Consider the following 27,298-nt stretch of genomic DNA (forward strand, 5'->3'; position numbering starts at 1 on the left):
TGACAGGACACTTTCACATCGTGTCTTTGTAGTTAACTCTGATGCGTGATTTGCTGGCTGGATGTGGCCTTATTTACATTCTGGGGAATCGTCCACGGGCATGAAACCGTATGGCTGGTTACTCTTTGCACCGTGTTGCATGCAAAATTAATTGAACACGTGAGGAGTTTCCCTTCATGCAGAAGAGTGATTCATTGCTGCAACACACCAGGGGAAACTGGTATAATGGACACCTGCTCATCTGTAAAGAGGTCACAAAGCTGAAAGATGCAGAAGGGTTTCAGCTGGCCTACAACCAGCCCTTATTAGTGAGGGATCTCAGAGGAAAGCAGCTAAACCTCAAAGAGGGTCTGCTGAATGCTTAATGTGCAGTAGCTAGAAGTCAGTCAAAGCAGTACCATCATCATGCTTTAGCAGAGAAGTTCAGAGTTTGAGTGTTTTTTGTGGTGTTTTTTTTCCTGCATTGTTCCACAAAGCATAAACCTATTCAGCTTCCTTCTTACTACATTATGGCGAAGCCCCAGGCTTTGCTGAGCAATATGTCAGTGAGGCTGAGCACAGCCATGTGAGTAGGAAGAATCTCAAGGCTTTTATGTACCTCCCTAAGGTAAATGTCTCCACACTGATTTCAAGTGAGGGAGCTAACTTTTCTCCATCTTCTTCCCAGCAATGATTCACTTTAAAATTAGAATTGTTCATGTTGCAGAGGGAAATCTGCATTACTCTCATGTACAGAAAAGTCTTGTTCCTCCCAACATAAATTGCTGCAATCTGGTGCAAACTGGCAGAGTCACCTGAATGAAATGTGCTCCCACAGTGTAAAGACAAGGCTGGAGAACATCACTAAATTATCCTTTCCAGTGAATTCCAGGGTTAATTACTCATTTAACAAGAGCAGCCCAAGACTCCAAACATTTTTAGCCCTCGTGAAAATGTTGCATAAGAACCTTGCTCCTAAAGACTCAGGAGGCAACTTACAGCTGAAGGATTTTACTGCTGATGAGAACAATCCATTCTCATCAAAATACATTAACCATGGAGCAAAGCAGAGGTCTTTGTGTAACTGGCCTTTGCTTTTTCTTAACAAGCTGGTAAGTCACCTCTGAGATCTGGTCGGTGCTTGTGAAGTTCTGGAGGCAAGAGAATGCACTACCATTTGTCATCATGAACACTCTAGGTCACTGGTCTGTCTCCCCCCTGTCTTTCACTTGGTTGAGGCAATCCCAGATATTTATATAAACTGGGAAAAGATCTCCTTGAGAGCAGCCCTGCAGAGAAGGACTTGGGGGTTCTGGTGGACGAGAAGCCGGACATAATGCAGCAGTGTGCGCTTGCAGTCCAGAAGGACAATTGTGTTCTGGGCTGCATTAAAAAAGGGGGGCCAGCAGGGAGAGGGAGGTGATCGTCCCCCTCTACTTGGTTCTTGTGAGGCCCCATCTGCAGTACTGCATCCAGGCCTGGGGCCCCCAGTACAGGAACGATGTGGAGCTCTTGGGGCGGGTCCAGAGGAGGGCACTGAGATGATCAGAGGGCTGGAGCACCTCTCCTATGAGGAAAGGTTGAGGGAACTGGGATTGTTTAGCTTGGAGAAGAGAAGGCTCTGCGAGGAGACCTCATTGTGGCCTTCCAATACCTGAAAGGAGCATATAAACCAAAGGGCGTACATCTGTTGACAAGAGTGGATAGTGATAGGACAAGGGGGAATGGTTTTAAACTGAGACAAGGGAGATTTAAGTTAGATATTAAGAAGAAGTTTTTTACTCAGACTGCGGTGAGGCACTGGAACAGGTTGCCCAAGGAGGTTGTGGATGCCCCATCCCTGGAGGCATTCAAGGCCAGGCTGGATGTGGCTCTGGGCAGCCTGGTCTGGTGGCTGGCGACCCTGCACATAGCAAGGGTTTGGAACTGCATGATCATTGTGCTCCTTTTCAACCAAGAAATTTCTATGATTCTATGATTCCCATGAGTATGACAAATAGGTTTGTGGCAGAAAGCACCTGGTGAGAGCACATTACACCTTGCAAAGCTCTGCTTGGCACCAGCACTCTCAGAAGAAGCTCTTTTTCTTTGCCACTAATAGAACAAGACAAGTCTACCCTTGGCATCTCCCCTTTCTTCAGTATTTTTGGATGTGAAACAAAGGATTTCTTTCAGAACAATAAGAAAGGTACTCTATTTTTCATCTCCTGTGACCTAGGCATTTATTATGCTCTGGATTATTGCTTATTTGTGTTGGGGTGAGGGATGAGGGTCTGGATTTTTAATTTCTTCATCTATTTTTGATCCATTAGAGGCTAAAAGGGGTCTGACTTGGGCATGTTTCCACTATCTCCAGTCTCACAGAGGGTGCCCTGCCTCCCAGAGGGACTTCCTATAGCCCTGAGGGAGCAAAGGCCATACATCTCCATTGTGCTGTTTAATGGCCATAAATCTCTGTCCATAGAAAGCACTATTTTCCTGCAAAAAAGCTGTTTTGCTTCCACACAGGCGTTCTATTCATAAACACTTTTTGCAGTATTGGGTGGGAAAGTGGATACAAACATGTCCATTCCTAGCTTTCTTTTGTCTGGACAGAAATGCAAGCTTCAGCAAGGCCATGCTCTTCTGTATGGGATTCAGAAGGAAAACCAAGGGGTAAATATCCCACAGGTATGGCAAGAACTGTAGATGCACTTGGCTGGTTAATGGCAGCAGCTTCTAGTGGATGTCACAGAAAAGTTAATTGTGAAATATGCTGCTGTGCATCCACAGCGGCTTATGAAGCAGTAGTGTTATGTACCTTCTAGGAGTAATCCCTAAAAGAGTATCATTATGCACTGCAGTCTGAACATTCATCCCTCAAAAACAGCTTTTGGGGCAAAGGAAGATGTTTGCAGGGAAATGCATGACATAAGAGAGCTTCACACAAAAGGTCCAACAGGTAAGCTAGCACTTAAAGGGAAAGGGGAGAAGGGAAATTCGGTGCATTCAAATTGTGTTGTGAACAAGCTTGGGGGTGGCTGAAACAAAAGCAGGAAGAAATGTTGCTTGCCTGACTGCAGCCTGAGATGTGCCCTGCTGCACACATGCGTCTAAGAGTAGCTGCTGGTGTGCCAAATTTGGCAAATTCTTCTGCTGCATCTAAAAGCCAAAAGAAGAAGGTGATTTTTATTTATTTGCCCCAAATGGATATCTGCTTAGAAATTATTCTTATGCGTTCCCTGTTTTAAATGTATTATCTGATTAAAAGCCAGTAACATCTGCTACCCCGCACTAAACTTCCTGTAACTAAAGATGCACAAGCCCTGGAGATTCAGCATTACGTGAAATAGATTCATTTAATATAATTGAACATAATTGTGCATGTAATGTCTTAACGTAACATTATTCAGCAGATGTGCAAATAATAGCTAGGTTATTTGCCATCAGCCAAACACAGGCAATACAATGGCATCATAACTATTGGCAATGCAAGTTCATTAGCCTGAGTGCCAGGTTCAATGCACTGAAACTGGGACATGGTGGTGGGCTGGGGACACTGGTGTGTGACCAAACACAAGAGGAAACACAAATGCCTGAGGCTGGCAGAGGGCATGTGACAAGCTTCCTCTCTATCTGCTGGTAAGAGACCCTGCACATCGCTTTCCAAGTAGGCAGTGAATCCTTCCAGTGTTCTAGAATAGGAACCCAGAAGAAGTTTGCTGCTAAAACAGGAACTATAAAATCAGAACTTGTTTGTCTGATGAATGTGGGTTGTCTGATGAAACCTACTTTAAAAAGAGACACAAAATTCCATTTTCATTTATCAGAATTCTGATCGCAGGTGTATTTCAGACATGCTTTAATTGTAAGGAAACTTCCTGTACTTAGGAATCTAAGAAAGCATAATTCTGATTTACAAGATAGGATTACTGTGAACCTAGGAAAATAAAGGGAGAAGAAAGAGAGGGCCAAAATTTAATGTATATATATATGGGGCCAAAATAAATGTATATATTAACTGTCCAAAGGAAAAAAAAAAGAAAAAAGAAAAAAAAAAAGAGGAAAAAGAAAAAAAAAAAAAGAGGGAAAAAAAAGGAAAGAAAATGATAACACCAGCATTTGACCTACTTCCTGTGGTCCTCTTTTGCCTAACGTAAAGGGGTTCCAGTCAGGTCCAGTGGTCAGATCTCCACGGCTGCTAAGCTTCCCATTTGTGGGAGCATTTAAGAGTGATATTTGGATATGGGATAAAAGAACAGTAAGGGGTAATCAATCAACAGTAAGTTGATTGTTGAGTGGGGTGACAAGAGTTCCTCATAGAGACTTCAACGAAGTTGGTCTGGCGAGTTCCTTGTGGATTCCTACAGCTATGGAGAGTGAGCCAGAAGGTAAGGACTACTGGGTGTTCATAGCTGCAACAGAATACCCTCTCCAAGGAAATGTTATCCTCAGCATGACTGCAGTATTCATTTGTACAGCAGGTACTTGTGAGCTGAAGCAACTCTCACTATGCCTTGAAACAAATTCAAGTCTGGGAAATGTCATTTCAGGCAGAGGTGCTGCAGAAGAGTATTTCTTCTCTTCATCTAGTTAAAGATGATAACTTTGACACTTCTGAGAGCTGCTTTTTCTGAGCTGTGATGTGTTCAGAAAGGTCTATCAAGTCAATATCAGTGAGTGCAATATGGGAATGTAGCAGCTGCATTACCAAATGCCTTCGCTTCCCTTCTTTCATGTGATTATTCTGCTAAGAATAATTTAAGTTTGAATTCAAAACCACTCAACTTTTTAAAGCAGGGAGTGATTTGAAGTTTATGTTAACAGTGGGTTTAAATACTGACTATGATGCAGCAGAGAATTTGTGTGTCTACATCAGATGCTACAGCAGGTTTGCATTTGGTTTTCAAATCAGATAATGCAGCTCAAGTCTAGAAGGATTTGTAGTGTTATCTAGTTTAATCTCATAATTATCATTGGCCATGAAATGCTGCCCAGAGGTTTTTAGCGTGGAGGAATCACGCTAAACTGTAGATGAGCATCATTTCTATCTCCTGAATCTTCTCTTGTTATTTTATTAGAGGAAAAGAAAACACTGAAGCCTGTGGATCAGTACATGGTTGGTGTCCTGGGCAGGAAAGGATGACCTTAGCCTACGTATATCTGCTCTGACCCAGGATCACAGCAAGAGAATGGTCATTTTGTTGTATTTGCCCTGTTGCAGAGCACAGGCATGATGGCACACCTGGAGAAGGTGAAATCTCTCTCTGTAACAGTCCTAAAACAACATACTGCAAAAATCTTTCCTGACAAAACTGTTTCGCTGTTAGTTTTGTCTTCTTTCCCAGCTTACAAAAGCCAGGCTTTGTCCATTGTGTTCAATAGATCCCAGCTTTTCACAGCCAGCCAAAATGTAAGATATCCAGTACTTTGGCCTTTTGCAGAAAGGACATAAATTGTCTTCATAGAAGCATCATAGCATCATAGCATCATAGAATGGCCTGGGTTGAAATGGACCACATCTAGTATCAAGCCCTCTGCTGTGTGCAGGGTCGCCAACCACCAGAGCAGGCTGCCCAGAGGCACATAGCAGTAGCACAGATGCTTCTTTGATCCCAGAGTCTTCTGCTCCCTCAGACAGACTGGATTAAATCTCCCATAGATATCCACTGGGCTTCTGACTATTAATTCAGGCAGGTAAAGGAGTATTTCTCATTTAAATTTCAAGCATTGAATTTTCACTTACCCTTAAGATGGTAATTGTTAGCAATACAGGTCTTGTTAAGCACATAAACCTTAATGCATCACATCCTATATAAATTTTTTTTGCATTAGCATAAATTAAGAGGCACTCATGATTAGGAATTGATCATATGCAATCTTGTGCTTGGTGCATATTTATGTATAATCATGGAGGAATAGGCATGCAGATAAATGCACTTGGCTTCTTACTGATGAGGAAGTGTTAAGCGTGACTTCTTCCCCATGAAATATCACTGTTGTTCATTCAGAGTGCCTATGCTGTTTTAACCCAAAAAGCACCAGTGCTGGGGGCTGGTAAAGGTGGATACTTTCTGTGCATCCTCTGAAGTAATAAGCATGGTGGAAAGGCACAATATAAATGCAAGATATTATTATTATTACTTCTGCTAATAATAATAATTCAACCCCAGAATAATGTTTGCAGCTGAGTTACTATAATCCCCTAAACAAATGGGTTTATGCAGAGGTAGAATTGCTGACACAAGCTTCCTGTAACTAGACCATGCCAGCAAGCACTACTATAATTCAAGCCGGGGCCAGTCAAAATGATGCAGCCATTGTGCTGATGTGTTGTATATGGTTGTGAGCATTGGTGCCAGCTGTGTCATAAACCGCTCCCTGGAAATAATAACCCTGACAGATAATGGAAATGAATCAGCATTTTCTCCTTAATCAGAATGTTCTGTAAGCCTGACCAGACAGCCTTAGTATTCAGTAAGTAGTGTTTCCAACTGCTTCCCCATCAAATAAGAAAAGTTTCACAAAGGTTATGTCCTCTACTTAGTAAAGTTGACAAGCTTTGTTTTCTCCCACTTTCTGAAGTTTTATATGTGCCATCTCCTAACTGAGACTTGCAGTTATGGAGGGAACTGCAAGGGAACAGTTCCCTCTTTGTAGCCCTGACTGCTGCATGGCAGCACAGCTGGCAAGCTGCTCCGCAGCCCAAGTAAAGCTGAAGACTCACCATGATTCTGTGTCAGCTCATTTTTGGGGGCTTATAGGAGCAGGTGGTGTTTCCATGTTCATACACTCTACACACGCCTGTTGGCTTGCAGAAGAGAGGATACGGGTTTTGATTTGGCAATACCGTGAGAGCTTTTAATCTCTCTCAAAAAATGCAACACATCCAAAGAACAGATAATAGATATCTTCAGTTACAATTCAGTGAGTAGAAAGTGGAGCGTGTTATTATCTGACAATTAAACTCAGTTACTGGAAGTTTTGGGAATGGATGTCTCAAGTGAAAATACATCCCATTTTCTCCTCAGGTCAAAGCTTGGCCTTGTGCATATAGAGAAAGCTGGAAGCCTTACGGCCTCCTCACAGTCAGGGTTGTTCTGTATTTTTTGGCTTACAAAAATAGGGCTGGAAAATGATTCTGAAACTGGTTGTCATTGCATCGTCTCCCAGTAAGCTTTAGATTTTTGCTTTGTCTGGAGGTGTTCAATTATCTCTCTTCAAAACTGACAATTCCTCACATGGCTAAAGGTTCATATTGATATATTTAACAAAAGTTTGGAAGTGAACAGAAGTACATTGTTTTTCTGTCAAGCTTGTTAGTAATGTGAACTTCCCAGACAATTTGTGCAGAAATCTTTCAAGGGAGCTATAAACAGGAGGGGGAAAGGCTGTTTACAAGGGTGGATAGCTATAGAACAAGGGGGAATGGTTTTAAACTGAGACAGGGGAGGTTTAGGTTAGATATTAGGAGGGAGTTTTTCACCCAGAGGGTGGTGAGGCACTGGAACACGTTGCCCAAGGAGGCTGTGGATGCCCCATGACTGCAGGCATTCAAGGCCAGGCTGGATGTGGCTCTGGGCAGCCTGGCCTGGTGGCAACACAGAAGGGGGTTGGAACTGCATGATCATTGTGGTCCTTTTCAACCCAAGCCATTCTATGATTCTGTGATTAAAAAGACAAATTAATTTTATCTTTAGCACATTTCTTCCTTTCTTTTTTTTCCTCAAGCTCTCCTGGTGTTCTGAAGTTATACTGGCTACGCAGGCAAAAATGTTGTAATGCTTTAATTAGAGCTAAAGAACACAAAACTAATTTAGTCTCCATTATTATTATCTCCACGTTATCATTTGCTGGAACGGCTGAACTTCCAAAATGTAAGGTCTACCTGAAAGGCAATATCTGCCTAAAAAAACACTAAATTTCAAACTCAGAAATCATATTAAGTTTTAATAGAAAGGTACCACTGCTCAAGTAATAAGATGGGAATTTCCTAATAACCTCACCTATAAGAGGTCAGAGAAAATGATTAGTGTTTGAGCAGGCGGCATACAAAATAACACTGTGTTACTTCTTGGGTAGGATGTCCTTTCTAAGAAGAAGCATGATATAGGATTTTCCCTGCAGAATTTATTAGAAAAGTTTTCATCAAAGTTGGAAGTCTGTAGTTAGAAAAGTCTTACAAAGTGGATGGCTTGCAATAAATACTTCGAAATTACACATGTAGGAGAGACAGATTGAACTATTATCAAGCTGTGTCATACAATCCCCATAAATAAAAAGCTAAGATGGTGGGAAAAGCCAAAATTGAATTGTGTGTATTTTTATTCTTGTCAGTAGTGTGCATGTGAGCAAGAGGGAACGGTGGTACTACTCCATAGAACAGACACAGAGAGAAGAGTATGTTCAGGAAACACGTAGATGTGGTATTAATGGATGTGGTTTAGTGAGGAAATATTGGTGGTAGATGAGTGGTCAGACTGGATGGTCTTCGAGGTCTTTTCCATCTTGGTGATTCTATGATTCTATGACTAGAACCCACTGGGGCACAGGACGTGGGAAAGATAGGCAAATGAGGTTTTTTGAGCCCTACAGACCCTGGCTGTGCGCACATGCAGATGCACATCAGGACATGTGCTGAGTTTCAGATGGAAATTACAGCAAAATTAAACGTCTAACTGAGAAAGTGGTGTAATCATAGGTTTTCTCATCCTTGCATTTTATGCAAAGCTTTATTTTGCTAGTGTAGCACAGTAAAGAGGCTGCTAGTTAGAAGAAGTATGGTTTTTCCCTCTTACAAATCGTGCGTAAACACACACACAGATAAGAAAAACTACAAGAACAAAAATTATCTGCTTTTACTTTCCAAACAGAATACGGATTGGTCATTTATGCCTACACTTCAAATTTCTCCTCCCACAATCTTTTTTTTTTTAATGGAAGTGAAGATAGAGAAACTGCCAAATAAGCTCTGTTGTCCTCCCCTTAGTTTGCTGTAAGTGCAAAGTCATTACAGTTTTCCTGTTATCTCAGCAATATGTTGCCTTTCTGTTCCTTGTAAAAGCTGTGCATTTGACTTACACTGTGGGAGAGAAGGAAGTAAAAGAGGTGCTTTTACAGGGTGTATTTTCTGTATAGGCAAGCCAAACTACTGCAACAGTGGGTGAACTATTCAAGCTTTTCCTTGGTCTGTGACCATTGAAAAGTGAAAATCTAAATTGCAGGTCTCTTCTGATTCCCTGCAGAAGGCGATAGCCTTCTTGGAATAATTTTTGGCTTCAGATAACAGCAGGAAAGTTCATCTAATACCGGAAAAGGTGGCTGCTTAAGGTTTGTTCCTCTAAGCAGCATCCTCTAAGTGCCATAGTGTTTTTCTCTATAATACTGGAAACTAGTTGTTAAGGGGTCCACCTGGGCCGCTGAAAGCAGCATAGGGAGAATTCAGGTTTTTTAACAACTCCTTTTCCAAAATAAATGAAAGCATTGCTCCAGCAGTCATCCTGATAATCCAGTGATAAATTTTCACAGTTATCCCTGTAGAATCATCTGTGTCCATGATCCACAGCATGGCAATAAAACCACATTATGCTTTTGATAATTAATGTATCTCTTCCAACGTGGATAGCAGTGACATGTAGATTGGAGAAACTGAAACACAAAGATAAAGATCCAGAACCCTACTTGAAGCTATAAACAGGGAAATTTCTCAATCACAGAGCAGCTTTATAGGGACAGCTTTACAGACAAAGGACCTCTTGTCTTTCTCTTACTCCCCAAACACAGAACTGACCCTCCCTTGCCATTAGGTTTGAGAGCTGTCACTAGCATTGCTCTTCCTGGTCCAGGACCGCATTGTACTCCAGAGCAGGTGCCCATAATGTGACACTGAAAATTCAGCCCTTCTGCAGCCATGCACATGCATCAGCTGGAAAATCCTGACTTACTCTATTTCCATTATTCACAGAGTCTGGCATAGCAGTGCTTGGAAACCTCTGTATATAGCTTTCCCACAGCCAAGAGATCGTGTTCTGCCCTGCCAGCAGGGTGAATTTACTGACCTGATCTTTTTCTCACTAGCTTGTCTGATCCAGTGCTAAAGACTATAAAGCTGATGTTCTCTGATGTCCTGTGTTTTCATTATGGACTTACAAGTCCCTTCCCTTTATGTCTCTTCTGTATAGCATATGCAAGGACAAATTTCAAGATACGCCATCTTAGAGGAGGAAAGAGAGGAAAACATGGGCTGGAAGTGAATGCAGATGACTGTTATCTGTTAAGCTGATCTGTTGTAGTTAGTTAGGACAGCAAATCTCCTTCTGCACTTTCTGTACGTTTTGGGGATGCTTATTCTTTGGTTGCAACAGGACAGACACAGGTCGATAGTTTTTAGGAAGCCCTGCCTTTATAAACGATCATCCCTATAAGCAATATCCTGTGCTTAAATAGAACAACTTGCAGTCAGTGGGAGATCTATAAGATGCTCTAAACCAAACACTGACCCATGAAGGATGCTCCGTATTGCTTTAACTTGGCATCCAACCAAGCTGTGTCTGCACTGTTAAAGAGAAATCTGCAACCCAGTCTTTGTGTGTGTGCTGGAATTTGTGCAAGCACACGCTGAGCTAATTGCTAGGGCTAAGCAACTTGAGACTGAAATATCCACATCTCTGAGATGATACATGAGTGTCTGAAAGATGTCAGATCCCTAATCAAATGCCTTTTGCCTTGGGGGCTGCCAGTAACCGCTCTGCAGCATCACTCATTCTGTCAGGTAGCTTTGCAGAAGCTCACAAATGCAGGAGACTGAAAAATTAGGAGATAAAAAACACCTCTTTTCTCCAAAGAAATCTCCAAGATCCCCATGGTTCTGACATATTTTGGACGGTCTAAACCTATGAATGGGCAGAACCTTCAGCTGCTGGAAGTCAGCTCTTTCTGACTAGTTCACAAATGCAGATGTGGTGGCTTACACTAAGAGATTGTCAGGCCCTTGCCAGTATAAGGCTTGCCTTTCCATGAGGGCAAGATGCTGGGCTTGTACAGAGAAAGACAATACTTCTTCATGTGGAGAGAGGTCTCTGAATGTTCTGAGTAAGTTCTGAAAAGTAAAATATATGTTAACACTGCAAGTAGTTTTTTAGAAAAAAGAGAGAGAACTGAAACCACAGGTTTTGTACGTATGCCCTTGAAGAGTGTTCTTAGCCTGTGTTATACACCACGTTTTCATACTGCAGCTTAATATACACATGAGAAATTTCAGGGCTGTTGAGCGTGCAGATTTTCCTAGGGGATGAGCACAAGGTTATTTAGCACAGGTGTCTCTGTAATTGTACAACACTCCCTATTCATATGCCCACGAGCTCTTATTCCCTTGTGAATGATGCTGTTGCATGGCATTAGAGCACCAGGTTCTCACAAGAAACACAAATAATATTGCTTTACAGTGACCCCTTCCGTGAGTCATCTTTCACTCCATGAATGCGGGCATTTCAGACAGTTGGTGCTCTTCTGGTAACTATTTTTCATTTGAGCCAAGAGTGTATGCATTTGGTTTTGCTTCCAACGTTATTTTAGACAGTAGCATTGTTCACAAGCCAGGTTTGATGTGTAAATAACACGACAAACTGCAGAAAAAAAATGCATTGACTAAAATGCTGCAGATTATTGCTGAAGTTGCATATTGCTCCCCATATTTGTCTACCACAACCTAGGTGGGGCATATTTCCCGTGAAATGAACAAAGCTTGCCCAGGATGCTCCAAAGAAGCTGGAGACCACAGATGTGTGATCACCTCAGTTGTTGCTGTACTGATTCCATTTTGGTGAAGTTGTGTGCCCCACTGCAGTCAACATATATATTACCGTGTTTGCCAGTCTGACACTCTCACGTGTAAATGAGCAAGCAGGGGGTAGTCTGTCTAATACTCCCCAGTGAAACTCTATGTACTTCTCTATATTTTCAGTTGCACATCTGCTAAATCTCTTTACAATTTAGCCCAAACTGCATAGCACAAGAAACACAAAAATTACTGGTTTATGTTAATACAGCTTTTATTTTATTATACAAAATTGCATGTTTGTAGCAATCATTTTAGAGACTGTGATAAGACAATATGAATTATTCTGGTTGTTTTTTTTTTTTCTTTTTAACTTCAGCCAAGCCCATGCAAATTCATGAGGCATCAACAGGAGCTGTGCTCAGCATTTCTGATCATCAGCCCAAGAAGCTGGAGATACAGTTACTGAGCCAGTCAGTGTTCTGGTACTCACTGCTGCTTGGTACATATATTTATAGAATGATAGCATCTATTATTCATCTCAAAAAAAAAAAAAAAATCAGAAATACAGATAGAGCAGCTTCCATTGCTCTTCTATTCTTGGGTATTGTTCTTGGATTCAGTTGCCTGAGTAAACACGAGGTTCTGTAATGAAACTATTAGTTCTCCCCTGCTCTGCTGCACAATGTCCCTCCCGATTTTGGATCCCAGCAGTCCTCTGTAATTATTAATTAGCATTTCTTTCTGTTTTTTCCCATGTCAGTAATGTCAGATGCTGAAGACTGCTTAGCAAGTTATCTTGGCACCTTTGCCAATTGCCCAACATCACTGAGCTTTGATTTATTGTTCTTACAGGGCTTTTGAAACATGGTAACTTCAATCACCCTTTCAGAGGCGTTCCTTATTCAGAGGCGTTGCTTATACTGTTGATTATATTACTGGTTGCAAGAGAAGGAAGTTAGCTCACCTTATTCTGTGGTGTATTCTTTTTACTGCGTACTGAAGGAGGGGTGATACTGACTGTGATTACAAGCTGTAAAGGCAGAGATGAAGGGGCAGAAGTACACAAGATGGCAAGGGCTGCCAGCGGAGGGTAGGAAACAGCTGGGAGTATGATTTGAGAAAAGAGTCAAAGATGACCTACCTTTCAGAAGTAATTTGCAATTTGGCTCCCTAGTGGTACTGGGAATTTCCTACTTTAGCCACAGTTCTTCTAAGGCAATAGAATTGTAAAAGCATGCTGTGTGAGTCACAGTGCCCCAAGGCCCTCCTGATGTATGCCTCAGATCTTGCACATAGAGGGATAAACCTTCATGCAGACTGGCTTGCTAGGCATGATATCTGCCCGAAAGCATTCCTCTTCCTATCACCAATCCAGAAGGAAAAAATGATGTAACCACTAGTAAATATTGGAAAGGATAAAAATCTGAGAGCAAACATAAAGCTCTGAAATAGCATACAAAGGGATAGGAAGGCATGATAGGACAAAATAAATTGTTCTTGCTAGCTTGCTATTGCTGTTACTGTGTTGCCTCTCGTGCACACATCCTTCGTGATGCTCTTTGCTATTTTTCTGATCCACAGATTGCAGTTTGTTGCCAAAGGTTGGACCCATCATTTGTATTTTGTACTGCTTATTTTGACTCAGCATGAGGAGTTCGGAGGAGAGGGAGGTCTGCAACCGAAAATGGAGATAAGTCAGGAGCAGTGGTAGAATAAGGTGACTTTCACACCATTTTTCACAACAAAATAACTCGTCTTTCAGTTCTTCACACACAAAACTGCTTCTGCTTTTGCCATTTCACTTTCCACTCTGCAGTGCACTGTTGGCTTTTGGGAATGCTGTCCTTGAGGACAGAGGATAAAGGGGCTACTGCCCTTCTTGAGGGACAGCCAGCACCCCACAGCCACTGAACCATGTGGCACAGCTCCCCTGAGCTGTCGGCCCTCCCCTAAGCCACCATCATAGGCACTCAGGCCTTGTACTCGGATAGCTTGCTCTCCTTATGCTTTTATGATGGCTGATATTTGGAGCTTTCCTCCATGCAAAATTTTGCTGGATGAAAGAGAGTGGGAAGTTCACTGCAGTCCTCAATGCTCTCAGTAAGAAGAGAAGCAGAACTCAGAGGGTACAGAGCATTGTATCTCCCCTTGACGATGATCTTTAAGAGGAATCACCACTGAGCAAGGTTGAACTGGGGAGGAAAGAAGAAAAGTGTGCTTATAATGGACTGAAATGTAGTGGAGCAGTTTGCAAGGAGAGGTAAAGTAGGAGAAAGAAAAAAAACGGGAAATTGAAAACTGTAACTGGAACACAGGGAAAAGAAATCTGTGTTCAGAAACAGAATGAATAGTGTGAAAAATGGAAGAAGTTTTTACAGAAGGCCTTGAAATGTGAGAGGAAGTTAGGTTTGAAAGCAATTTTTCTGAACTGATCATAACTCTGAATTTGCAGAACTGTCACCTTCAGAAGAGCTCAATTTGCTGCAATTAAATGGCCTGAAGTATAGAGTAGTACTTAAGTCAATTGTATTTCTGAAAAGCAATGATGAAATGAGGACCCAAGAGTCTGTCAGCAAGTACAGAATTAAATGAATGGGACCTAAAGATGCATTGTAAGAAGGTGAATTTGTGAAATTGACTACAACAGAAAGCCTCTGCTGAAAAGGCCTGCGTAAGACAATGCTCTGCATTGTCAGAAGTGTAAGAAGAATCTTAGATATGATTATTCATTTCAAAGAGCTCTTCCATTAATTGTGCCTTTATTAACATACCCATCAGAAGCACTGGCCTGCAGCATGTGAGCTCTGGACAAGCACTGAGAGAGAAGACAGGGCAGCACAACAGGGGGTGGCAGCCCAGGAGTGCTCCCAGTGCAGGGAGGACTTTCCTGCAGCACAGGCAGGCAGAGCACAGCCATGATTTGCACCTTTCTTTGGCCTAAGCTTAGAATCCTGTTGTTCCATTGAGCTTTACCAATGTTTACTGGGCTGTAAAAATTCATGTTTGTGGAAGTTGAGATGAATGATGCAAGAAAACCAGAGGTACTCTTTTGAAAGAACAGATCCTTAGTGGTGCATGGTATTCCTAATCTCAGCTATCCTGGCGTTCTGTTTTTATTGCTTTTTTTCCCACTTTTCCATCTCCACAGTCTTCCTTTTTTTTTTTTTCATAATTATTCTGCCACATGTGAAGTCTGTTTCTCTATTTGCCCAAACATCAGCCATTTGTCTCCAGCTATTTAAGTGATCTGCAAAATGCTGCTTCCTGACAATGCATATTAACCAATATAACCTTCCAAAACCAGAGGGTTTTTACCACTGACTGCGTGAAAAGTATTATTTTATTTTTTCAGTCGTCCAGCACTGAGTTACCACTTCATAGCCTGTGTCAGGATGATAGAAGCTCATTCCTGAACTTACAGCTCAGAAATGAGATGTTGAAGTCACAGTGGTTCAAGTTGCTATAAAGCTGTCCCTCAGAAAGCAAATTCAAATACACAGTTTGGAGAATGTCAATGCAAATGAAAGGTGGGAGAGTTGATTCCTATTCCTTATCATGCTCCAGAAGCACCACGTTTCCATTTCATTGTTTTATCAGGCTGTTACACTTTACTTGCAGGAGTGATACGGATGGACAGCAGCCTGAAGTCAAACAGTGCAACAACACATTGTGTGTTCATTGCTGGATTTGTTTTCCTCACAATTTTGGAGAAGAGCTATGACTCCACAGATCGCATACCTGTAAAAATGAGCTCTGTCTCCACTGTTATCTTCTAACATCAGCTTCCAATATCTGCTTCAGTAAGATACTACTACCTAAATGACTGTTTCATCACTTTAATCGTTAGGCTCCTCTATGACATGTTATTAGTCTTATTACAGATCTGACTTTTAAAGGTGATCATCTGAGCCTTGTTCACCTTTTAACAACCATAAAAACACTTTCAGCAATCTCTGGATGCAAAGCATTGAGTAACATTAAGTTTCATGTCGTATTCTTTTAGTGATTAAAGAATTGTGCCTACTTATGCTGGAAAGCTTTTATAATTCTTTAGTTTTGAGTGGAATACAAGCTGAACAAGCTAAAAGGACGGCTTTATGGGACACTTCTACCCATCTCCCCTTGCCCTCAAGTCTATTTGCCACCTGGTCTCAGACCACCTGAGAAGTCAGAGACAATTTCTCACAATCTGCTGTACAATGACAAGATTTTCTGTACTTATACACTTAATCCATTTTCTCCATCTTAGAGGTGAAAATCAAAATTTATCTTGAGGTGTAGATAGCAGTTCTGCTATATGATGCTAAAGAAGCAATATAAGCAATATTACAGTCCTGACCACAGACATGTAAATCTCTCACTGTGCTGGAAATAATTTGTTTCTCTGCTTTATATCTTTCATTTTCACTATTGCTTTATTTTTCTTTTTTTTCTATTTATTTGTTTATTTATTTATTTAATGACTAAGGTGATATCATGGAAGATAGCCAAGAGATTTGACGATATTTAATTAATTACAGAATCACAGAATTGTAGGTGTTGAAAGGGATATCTAGAGATCATGAAGTCCAATAATCCTGCTAAAGCAGGTTTATTCCTATCTACACAGATAGGAATCCAGATGGGTCTTGAATATCTCCAGAGAAGGAGACTGCAACCTTTCTGGGCAGCTTGTTTCACTGCTGTTACTCTCACAGTAGAAAGGTTTTTTCTCATGTTCAAATGGGAACTCCTGTGCTCCAGTTTGTGCCCATGCCCATTGACTTGTTGCAGCACACCAGTGACAAATGCCTGGTCACATCCTCTTGACATCCACACTTCAGATATTTGTAAGTGTTGAGAAGATCCCCTTTCCGTCTTCTCCAAGCTGCACAGCCCCATCTCTCAGCCTTTCCTCAGAAGGGATACATATCAGGCCTCTAATAATCACCTTCGTGGCCCTTGATGGACTCTCTCCAGCTGACCCCTCTCTTTAATGACCTATAGAGCCCAGAAATAGAAACAGACTGAGTACTCCAGATGTTGCCTCACCAGGGCAGGCTAGAAGGGCAGGATCACCTCCCTCCACCTGCTGGCCTTGCACTTTAAATGCACTCCAAGACAACATTGGTCTTCTTGGCCACAGTGGCACACTGCTGGTTTGTAGCCAACCTGTTGTCCACCCAGGCACTCCTCCACAGAGCTCCTCTCCTGCAGATTAGCTGCCAGCCTGTACTGGTGCATGCAGGTATTCCTCCCCAAATGCAAGACTTTACACTTTCTATTGTTGACTTTGTCTGGTACCTCTGTGCCCAACTCTCCAGCTTGTCCAGTCTTGCTGAATGGTAGCACAGCCTTCTGGTGTGTCAGTCACTCCTCTCAGCTTCATATCACCAGCAAAACTGCTGAGAGTGTGCTCTATCCCTTAATCCAGATCATTGATTAAGAGACTGAACAAGATCCCTGGGGAGCACTGCTAGCTGCAGACCTCCAGCTACACTCTGTGCTGCTGATCACAATACTCTGAGCTCTGCCAGTCAGACTGTTCTCAAACCACCTCAGTGCCCACTCATCTATCCCACACTTTCTAAGCATCATTACAAGGATACAGTGTAAAAAACCTTGCTGAAGACTGTAGTGACACTGGTTATCTTCCAATCTCCAGCCACCTCTCTTGTTCTCCAAAACCTCTCAGAAATGATAAAGAGTGATTTGACAATCACTTCTGCTAGCTCCTTCAGCATATGTGGGTGCATCAACTTTGGGGTCCATGGATTTTTATGTTTTGATTTTGGCTAGGCACTCTCTTATTAGACCCAATTTTTCCAAATATAAAATACTGTCTTACACCATTTGATGTCTTCACAGTATAACGATGATAATAATCTCCATCTCTTCAAAAAGTGATTGTTTTATGTTCAAACTATTGCTGTCATCTGCATGGCAAGAATTGAAGTAGACAAGACAGTGACGATCAGTCTCTCTTTCTTAGTTGGGTTTGCTTTTCATACTGCTGTTGTCACAAGTCATCTTTCTAGAGTACTGCCCGACAATTTCCTTGGCTTTAGATGATATAATTTCTTGAAAATCCTTTGCCTATTTGTTTCTCTTAAAATTTCACATCATTTCACTGAGATATTTCATATTAAATTTCTTATACACTTGGTCATAATTTACCTATTTATATCCTTCCAATCTCATTAAAAAAATCTTTTTTTTTTTTTTTCCCATTTCCTTAATTATCTCTGGTAATTCTCTCCTAGTTTATCCAAAGTTTGAGCACACGGACATTTCCAGGACATCCCCATCTAAACCTTACAGAATGGCAAAACATTAATTGAAATTGAAATTACAATAAATTGCACCCTAAATGAGAGAGATAGCACAATACTAAAATCATAGAATCATTAAGGTTGGAAAAGACCTCTAAGATCACCTAGTCTGTCAGTCGTTTCCCACCATGCCCACTAACCATATCCTTTAGTGCCACAACTCCATCTTTCTTGAATATCTCCTGGGATTGTGAATCCAGCAATTTCCTGAACAGCCCATTCCAATGCTTGACCACTCTTTCAGAGAATAAATTTTTCCTAAATGCAACCTGAACCTCCCCTTGAGGCCATTATCATTAACTTATAACCATTTACCCAAGAGAGAAAATTGCTCCCTATGTTACTACAACATCATTTTAGGTAATAGAACTTCCAGGAGTCAGAAAGTCATCAGCATAGTGGCAGGCAAGAGAGAAGACTGTTTTCCATCTGCAGGTGCTAATACAGACAGAAGCTCTTTAACAGGTTCCACCTAGAGAAGCTTGTGCCTTGCCTATCCCCAAAAAGAAAGGTCCAGGTAAAAGAGGATAAATCCTCTTTTCCTCTGAGTTGATACTGATACCCCGCTCTGCTATCAAGGAACATAAATTCAACATTCTGTCAGCATCTCTGGTGTCCTCCAGAGCACTCAGATCCAGACATGCATCATCCGCAGGGCCACTGCCAGCCTTCAGGGCCAGCACCTGCACTGTTCTTGCTGGTCTTCTTGGAGAGCTGGTGGCTGAGCATCACTTTGGACCTGATGGCTTCTGTTCACATGGCTACTGAAAGGCTCCGGTAAGCCATGCTGGCTGACTTGGCTGACTTGAAATGGAAGAAGCTCTGGCATTAAACTGATATTAATTTGCTTCTGTGTACTCTTTTCAGGACTGGTAGATGTTACGCAAATGGCAAGGGTTTCCTTGTTTTTGTTTCAATGAATACAGAAACACCCCTAGGTTCTGAGAAGATGAGCAGTAGCAGTTGTGTACCTATTAGCTAACTTAGCAGAGTTTAACATAACAGAACAACTTTATGCCGTCTGTTGTTTTGGTTCTCAAATCAAATTTCTCCTTATGTTATCTGAAGTGATAATAATTATGATATATATTGAGATGTATCATAATTTTTGAAGACTTAGGGGGGAGGCCAAAAGAAACATTCCCAGGATGGAATGTCTCTCTTCAAAGGCGGCCAGAAATCAGAACTAACAAGGACAGTCAGACTGAATTTCATCCAGTTTCTTACTGGTGGAAGGAAGATATGATAAGCTGGGCTGCAGTACACATAGGAGAATTTCTCCAGGGTGCTCCCCTTGAAGTGTTTTGGCAGGTGGTGAGTAGCTGTTCCATATTCAGTACAGAAACATTGTGATTTTATGTATTGTAATTCAGTGGTAGCCAATGTATACTCTGGAAGACCAAAGAAAGGGGCTAGTACATGGTACTCTAAATTATAATGCAATTTTGCAGTTAGTGTTATTTTGTAGGAATGTGAGCTATGGACTTCTGGGATCCTTTCAGAAGGGTATCTGCATAGTCCTACCTGTAGCCATGACTTAACAGCTCAGGAGCTGGCTAAATGGGATGTATCATCTATAGTGATTTAATTATCATTACACTGATGATTTGATGTTAACCTCTGCATCTCTATCAACAATGGAGAATGCAGTAGGCTCTTCACTGGAGAAAGGATGGGCCATCAGTCCTCAGAAGGTACAAGGACCAGGATTACCCGTCAAACTTTGGGAGTTATAGGGTCAGGTAAAACCAAAGTTCTAGCTAATGTGGTTATTGAGTAGCAGTGAAACAGTTACAGGCATTAGGCATTTTTAACACTACTCTCCCTGACATCTCTCACTCCCTATCTCCCCCTGCTGGAAAGGCTCCTGCAAAGCCCTGCAGGGAGCCCCAGAGGCAGCTCTGAGCCCCTTCACAGGGAAGAGACTCTAGAGCAGAGCTGGCAGAGGGCAGCTCCACAAAGACCTCAGCATCACAGCAGTGTACTGCAGCACGTCCTGGCAGCAGGGCTCAGTCTACCGGAGCCCCAGCTTCCAGCCATCCCTCCAGCAGCTCTCAGGCTGGGAGCTGCCATCATCTGAAGAGCTGCTTAGAGCTGGCACTCTCATGCCCCTGTTTCATTATGCAGACCTATGCAGAACCCCAGGTGCCATCCTGATGATGATGGGCCACTGGTAGCAAGCCACAGTGTGCAGAGGGATGGACAAATGTAGACAAGGGATAGGGAGGGTACCAGTCAAGGTCGTGCCTACACTCTGCACCATGGCATTCCTCTGGTAGGAGTGGCCTGGGCTTGGCACAGCCATGGCACAGAATGCTGCCAGCCTCCATACCTGTTCCTGGGCCAGCCAGGCTCTGTAGACCCTTTGTGGGATGGCTCTGCACATTCAGGGACATATCTGAGCCATCCTCTGATGTACCTGACATACCTCTGGCACATCTCTGAAGCACCAGAAGCTCCATACACTGCATCTGGCCTATAAGGAAACCTATACAGGGAGAGCAAAACCTCAGAATTTTGAGACCTCCTTGGTGATGCTCTCAGTGATGTCTCGGATATCCCAGAGAAGAGGGGTATATGGTATGAGGCAGTGCTACTGGAAGAGGCTTTCCAGTGCCACAGGAAAGACCCAATGCCAAAGACTACCTAGGGCAGCCCTGCTCTCCAGTTCTGCCTCTCTCTGCTCTGCTGGGAGCAGCAAAGAGGATGCTACGTGTCCACAGGTGTCCACCTGCTGCCATATCCTGATGCTGAGCATTGCCCTTGATAACTGGCAGTAAATTCAGAGCCTGTCAGCAAACTGACATTCTGTCTAGGGAAAGTGTTTTATTTTTCATAGATAAGCAGGACATCTGGAGCCTATAAAGCAAGCCTTGAAGAGATACAGTGTGCCCTGCTAGGGCTGATAATACAGGCATCATAACAAGATCAGTGTTCTAATAAGAAACTTAGTCAACAGCCACTACTTTTTGCAAATACACTCTTGATCGAAAATGAGGCCAGTCCTTTTGTCTGGATAACACTTCTTAGTGGAACCTCACAACCAAGGACATCCTTGCAACAACCACATATTAACATAGTGTGTGTGTTTTATTAGATTTTAGTATTTATTGCTATTTAGTATTTATTGCTATTGCTAAGACACGCAGCTCATGACAAAGTTGTGTGAGTATTAGCATGTTCAAATATATAAAATCTGTATGCTTTACATTCTGTATATACGTGCTAGGAAGAGAGATCCCACATGCATAAAAATGTAACACTGGCTTTCTAACCTGTCTTTTTTGCTGGTGAGTTTTTATTCCTGAATTTCAGTGATGCCTGAATTTCAGCATGCAGACAAGCCCTCGGAATCTGCTCTAGATCTCACAGCACAGGATCTTTCTCTTGGAGAACACGTGGAGACTGCTGCTGGCAGAGTGCAGTTTGGGTACAGATGTAGATCCTGTTTGGGCTAGCCAGTGCATGCTGGGGTTCTGTTGCCAGAGGCATTGCCTGCCTTGGGAGAGGCAGCAAGGATGGCAGAGGTTATCTTCTTCCCTTGGAGAGGCTGCTGCTGGGCTGCATCTGCTGAGCTCCATCCTGTCAACCTGCAAGAGAAGTCAGGAAGAAATGCTAAGTTAGCAGGTTGCCTTTCTCTCACAGTCCATACATCCCTGCTGGAAAGGCTCCTGCAAGATACACTGAAGTTGTAAAAGACCTCTAAGATCACCTTAGTCCAACCATCAGCCCATCTCCACCAATACTGATTACTAACACATATCCCTCAGTGCCACATCTACGTGGTTCACCTACATGAACATCTCCAGGGACAGTGATTCCACGACTTCTCTGGGCAGCCTGCCCTGTGCCAACAATCACCATGCCAAACCTTCCTTCATGTAGCTGTAGAGGGCAATAAGGTCTCCCCTGAGCCTTCTCTTTTCTAGGCTGAGTAATCCCCATTTCTTCAGCTCCCCCTAAGACTTGTGCTTCAGACCACTCACAGTTTCATCGCCCTTCTCTGAACACATTCCAGAGTCTTGATGTCTTTCTTGAGGGCTCCAGAACTGAACACAATACTCAAGGTGCTGCCAAACCAGTGCCGAGTGCAGGGAAATGGTCACCACCTCCCTTCTCCTGCTGGCAATACTATTTTTGACATAGGCCAAGGTGCAGCTGTCCTTCGTGGCCATCTGGGCACACTGCTGGCTCATGTTCAGCCAGTTGTTCCCTAAATAATACCTCCAGATCCACTTCCTCTGTGCAGCTTTGAGCCACTCTGCCCCAAGCCTATAGCATTGTAAGTGGTTGTTGTGACCAGTGTGCAGGACCTGGTACTTGGTCTTGTCAAAGCTCTCATGCCTGGCCTCAGCCCATTGATCAGTCCATCCAGCTCCCTCTGTAGAGCTTTCCTGCTCTCAAGGACACCAGCACATCCTTCTAACTTGGTGTCATCTGTACATTTACTGAGGATGCACTCAGTTCCCTCATCCAGATTATTAATAAAGATTAAACAGGACTAGCCTACCTGTTAAGCTATCTTTGGTCTGAGTGATGGGCTGGACTAGAGATCTACCTGAGGCCCTTCTGAACTAATTATTGTATTACAGCATGGGAAGTCAGTAAAGAGGACCTCTAAATGAACAGCTCATGTCTGAAGCATAAAAATAGCTTTAGGCAGCACAAGTAATGTTTTTGTACATTACTTTCAGAGTTCCTTTGTGGCGGGGGAGGGAAATTGCATGTAAGATGGGAAGTCATGTAGCACTCCTTGTAGCACATGTATAGCTCATTTAATTAATAAATGAATAAACAGTCATCATGCTTTTTCCACTTTTGAACCAGTACTGTGCCTGTGAGATAGATGAAATACAATATTGATAGCTCCTGAAACCAATTATGGTAGATTATTGTAACACTGCAGCTGCAGATATGCCTAATTTCCTCTTATTGCTGTTGCTAATGAGGTAGATGAGAAAATAATGTCCATATGTGCATGTGAACATACGTTTTTATTTAGTAGCAATAGCAGAAATCATGATACAGACTAAAAAAATAAAGGCATTCATTTCTGGTAAAAAAAAATTGATGTGATGAAGAACATGAAACTGTGATATACCTCCTTCCTTGGAAGTAGGAACAGTCCAGGAAAAGATAGCACACATCCCCATCATCCATCACATCAGGTCTGATTGATACAGCATTGTATTTTCTAGACTCAGCACAGTAAGGGTGGCAGGAGCACACTGAGAGCAGACCTGTTCTTTTGTGCATGTTTCCTCATCACAGTATGAGATAAGACTTGCTGGAAAGTGGTTTAGCACCTAACTAGGAATTAACTTGTACTTCATGTAGAGACCACTTGGACTCCATCCTGTAATGGACATTTGTCAGAATTTAATTTAAAAGCAGATTTTCTCCTTTTCTGTCATTCAGAGCTTTTGAATTCTTTCTGTACTGCTGTTGTACTAACAGAATCTTGTCTCCCCAGAGGTTTTGGATACTTATCACAGAATCATAGAACCACAGAATCATTATGGATGGAAAAGACATCTCAGATCATCTAGTCTAATCCCAATCCCTCCCCACCCTGCCCACTAACCACGTCCCTCAGTGCCACATCCACGTGTTCCTTGAACACCTCTGTATGGCAACTGCTGAGTCACGGCCTGAACCTCTGATTGATCACCTGAGGTGAGCCATGAGTCAGCCAGAGGAGCACAGGTGAAGGCAATTCACCTGTGCTGCCGGAAGGGGTGGAGCCTGGCTCCACCCCTCCTGGACCTATTTAAGAGCTGGCTACCAGAGGGGAAGGATCTCTTCTGGAGATCCTCCTCTTTGATATCTTCTAGTGAGCTCAACCCAAGGGTAAGCTCTTCTATTCTCTTTTGTGATCCTGTTTGCTTTGCCATACTCTTTTGATTATATTGCAATTATAACATCTTGGTTATACACACCTCCAAGGATGAAGTCTCTACTTCCCTGGGCATCCTGTATCAGTGCCCTATGGCTCTTTCTGAGAAGAAATTACATTATTCAGAGCATGATAAGTTCCTAAACACCTTCTAGAACTGGCACAGGCACTGAATCTGTGCCATCTAACTTAGTTATATTGCATGTCTTCCACTGCCCTTTCCCCAGAAGATTTCTAAAGTCTTGTTTTTCCACACCTGTCTTTTTAGGTTCTTTTGATCAGCAAGGATTTGTCCTTAATTTCCACTCCCGAATGATCTGTTCTCCCTTATCCTTTTTGGAAAAGCCTCTTTGGAGGCAGATGTTGTCTGCAAAGTAGTGAACTGTACCCTTGATTCCACATGGCATTCCTAAATGTCTTTGTTTTCCTACCACTTGGCGGATGAGGAAGGTTAACACAGCACTGTTACAGAGTAAGAGGATGGTACCTCCATTCATCTTCCCCAACCTCTTATTTTATCTTTGGTGGGAGGAAAACATGGGGAATTTATTTCCATTCTCACGTGCTTGCAATACCACTAAGCACCACACAGACATCAGCTGAGAGGACTGTGTTGTCACTGAACATAACACATCAGGTTTTACGGGCTGCGCTCCATTTCACGCTGGTAGAGAACACAGAAAACCAGGGTTATTTATATTTCCTTATTCTCTGCCAAGAGAATTGCTCTACAAACATGTGAGCTTGCTAAAATAGCTTTTGGTAGCTATTTTCACTATGAATTCTCTGGTCTACTGCAGCCTTCATCCTCTTTGTATTCATGGTTTTGGGTCATGAGTGCAGATGGTCACTTAAGTGCCTCATAAACTTGCCTAAAATTTTTCAACTTGAGTTTTATATGGGATGGATTAAGAACAGCTTTGCATGAGCGAGGTTCATTTTCACAAGTCCTCTATGCTTCTTTAAAGTCCTTCTTTGTTGAAATAATAGAACACTATGGAAGAAAGAAAACAGCAAAAATTATAGCCTTGATTTAACCATAAAGGCCACGGACACTAGCCACTACCTAAAACTCCCCATGCACACCTGATGGGTTAGGTAGATAATTATAGATAATTACAGTGTATTCTGGCAGAACAAGTACTAATTCTTTCCCTTGGAATTTCACAGCTAGGAATTGCCTAGAGCAGAAAGAAATCACATGTGCTCACTTTTGGTGAGCAGATATTTGACTGTTCTTTGACAAGATGTTCTTGATAGTTCTAAGCACAGGGCTGGCTGACACTTAAGTCTTCAGTAACACCTACATGATACGCTATGAATGACAGATATATAGCATAGCATAAAGCACAGAAATGGCAGAACACTTATCAAACAGCTTTGTCTTTTTGTTTTTGTTTTGTTTTGGTAACTTCTTCCATTATCATCTTTGTTACAAGCTTGAAAATCCAGGTAGAAACACCCTGACTGGGAGAAGAAACATTTTTAGACCTCAAGTTGTTACTAATTTTGAAAGAGTTCCTCTCTGCGGCTGTCCCTGAAAGCCAAGAAGCAGCATTATGTTGGTAAAGACAGAGGCACCAACAACATGTTGCCATCAGAAAAGGTAACTCCGGAAACTTGCTTATCGAGTAACGCGCGTAGAAAATGAATTAAACTTGTGAAAGCAGTGACTCACTTGTGAGAATGGAAAGAAATCATAAACATGATAGAGGAATGATTTCAGAGAGCGCATCTGTATGTTTCCTCTTAAAGTATTATTTTTGGTGGTGAAGGAAAAATTCACTGTTTGCCTTTGCTAACTTAAAGTCTTCAGTGAAAACGGAAACTTAATCTTTTTCTGCCCACAGGCAGGAACAGCTATCGTGTGTGAGGAAGTTTCTTTCATGGGTCCTGAGTATTTTTTGACAGAAAAAATAAGAAAGAAAGATCAAAGCATCATCTAAAATACAGGTTAAAATCCATCTCTAAGAAAAGATGCAGACTGTATAAATGCAGTGTTTTTAACACATATGAACTCATGCAAGGTTATATGGTGTTGTATTTGCATCTATGCTCTATGCCTAAGAGTTATTTGTGCCATTGACCACAATGGGAAAAAAAAAAAAAAAAGATAAACTGACAGCTCAGGAGTTGAGCTTGCCTGAAGATCTCCATTTTTAGGTTCTACAGCTTTGCTAACTGATCTGTGGCAGCTCATTTAATATCTCTGCGTGCACACATATATTTACATAAGCATGCTATGAATAAAAAATATACAGTTACTTAGAGGTGAACACTGACAAAGTATACCTAATGCATCATAATGAAAGTGCATTTCCTACAGTCTTGACAGTTTGTTTTACTTAATGTTATTGTGTATGTCAACAGCACACACAGACTCTGGGAGAAGACAGCAATAGATAGGCATGGTCAGTTTATAGAAATGGCCAGCTTTGCAAAACACAGTATGGCAAGCAAAAATCAAGGCAAAAAGAGAAAGAAAAAAAGCTGTGTTTTTGTTGTATGTTCATTTTCAGAGTACCACCTTGGCTTCAGGTTGCAGTTAGGACATGGTGGTCTGTAGAAGGGAAATAGCCGGTAGTCCACAGCTGCAGTAGCTTAGAGGGCTACCAGGGAATCACAGACCTTCTACTGCTGTAGAGATGGTTTGCTGTCAGTTGTACTCTAACAATTCAACCTTTTCTCTACTACACTTTTAGGGCCTTTTGGAGATAATTTAGAATTAGGTTTTAAGGTAAGGGCCCACATAGTGTGCTTCTATGCCTAACACAGATCTCGGCCCTTCACCTAAAAATTTCTGTACCAGTCTCATAACCTTTGTTTGTGCTGCAGTATCTCTCTCAGCAAGACAACACTGACTTCAAAAATGCCAAAACTTATGCAATTATTGGTTGAGCACCACCATGAGCATGATATGAATTGCAAAATGAACCCTGCCCTGTTAAGAAGGGAACTCAGTATAACTTAGCCTCAGCTGAACATATTGCAGCAGTCTATTTCCACATCTGAAAAGTCCAAGGAAAATAACTGGATTGATCAGGCTAGGACACAAGAATGGGAGAAACAGACTGTGCTCAGGATGCTATTTTTTGCTGCCCGTTCCAAGGTCCTAGAAGTGGCTGCGTGTATAAACACGGCTGCTTGTTGTAGATCACTCCTGTGTAATGAGGCAAGCAGCACATGTTGCTGTACAAATTTAAAATGTGCCAAGATGAAGGAACCAGCACCAACACATAAGCACAAAGCTAGTCATGCAGAAGATTACCCAACAATTGCTAACTGGAAGCTTAAATATGAACCCTTTTTATTTAATAACAGTTTGTGGTTTCTGTTTACTTCAGCGTTGCTATT

General features: G+C 42.1%; 1 protein-coding gene across 1 annotated transcript in view; it reads left to right on the top strand.

Annotated features, from left to right (window-relative positions):
• Positions 1–4,126: 4,126 nt before the first annotated feature.
• The window catches only part of C9orf72 (C9orf72-SMCR8 complex subunit), a 59,648-nt gene continuing 36,476 nt past the window's right edge, over positions 4,127–27,298 (top strand). Inside the window, exons 1-2 of the mRNA XM_048931424.1 lie at positions 4,127–4,349; positions 13,319–13,454. The gene's annotated coding sequence lies outside the window, so the exon portion shown is untranslated. The remainder of the gene's footprint in view (positions 4,350–13,318; positions 13,455–27,298) is intronic.

This window comes from Lagopus muta, chromosome Z (assembly GCF_023343835.1).
Source record: "Lagopus muta isolate bLagMut1 chromosome Z, bLagMut1 primary, whole genome shotgun sequence".
Taxonomy (NCBI): Eukaryota; Metazoa; Chordata; class Aves; order Galliformes; family Phasianidae; genus Lagopus; species Lagopus muta.